Source organism: Diaphorina citri, unplaced genomic scaffold, assembly GCF_000475195.1.
Source record: "Diaphorina citri unplaced genomic scaffold, Diaci psyllid genome assembly version 1.1 scaffold1713, whole genome shotgun sequence".
NCBI classification, from domain to species: Eukaryota; Metazoa; Arthropoda; class Insecta; order Hemiptera; family Psyllidae; genus Diaphorina; species Diaphorina citri.
The window spans coordinates 45,923-46,692 of NW_007379139.1; positions in this window are offsets into that span (position 1 = coordinate 45,923).

Here is a 770-nt window from a genome sequence, read left to right on the forward strand (position 1 = left end):
GAAGAGAGAGAGAGAGAGAGAGAGAGACTAAAGAAGATAATAATATGGTGTTGGGAAAGATCTTTCAATGGTATTATCTCCCTCTCCCTCTGCCTCTTTCTCTCTCTCTCTCTCTCTCTTTCCCCCTCCGTCTCTCTCTCTCTTTTCCCCTTCCTCTCTCTGTCTCTTTTCACCTCACTTTCATTAATTTATTCTTCATCATCCCCTTTCTTTCTTTTTTTTTATGAAGTTTCAAAACAATAATTCTAGAAGGGTTTTTATGAAAAAAGGGTTCATTCCTGATTAGGTTTAGACCTTTTGTTAAATAAAAAACTTTTCTAATGCACCCTTGGAAATCAGTCCCTAAAAAAAAAAAAAAAAAAAAATCGGGCTGTAATCACACGACTTTCCTCATCCTATTGAAAGATGCTTATTTTGGGTGTTCGTGTTGTTATAGCCAAACTTTTACAATATCTCTAACCGTTTAGTCGGTATAGCTGAAAACCGCCAATAAACGGTCGAAATCTGTCCAAAAGCGGTCAAAATACCGTCAACCGCAGCACCGCAGTTGCATCATTGTCACATTTGTGAACTACATACCAAATTTCAAGTCTCTAGCTCATACCGTTCCCGAGATATTGTTAAAATACACCGAAAACCGCCAAAAAGCGGTAAATGCTGCCAAGCGTTGCACCGGTCTTAACCAAAAGTTTCGTGTCGCATCCTTGTCACATTTGAAAGATAGGTACATACCAAATTTCAAGTCTCTAGCTCTTACCGTTATCGAGATA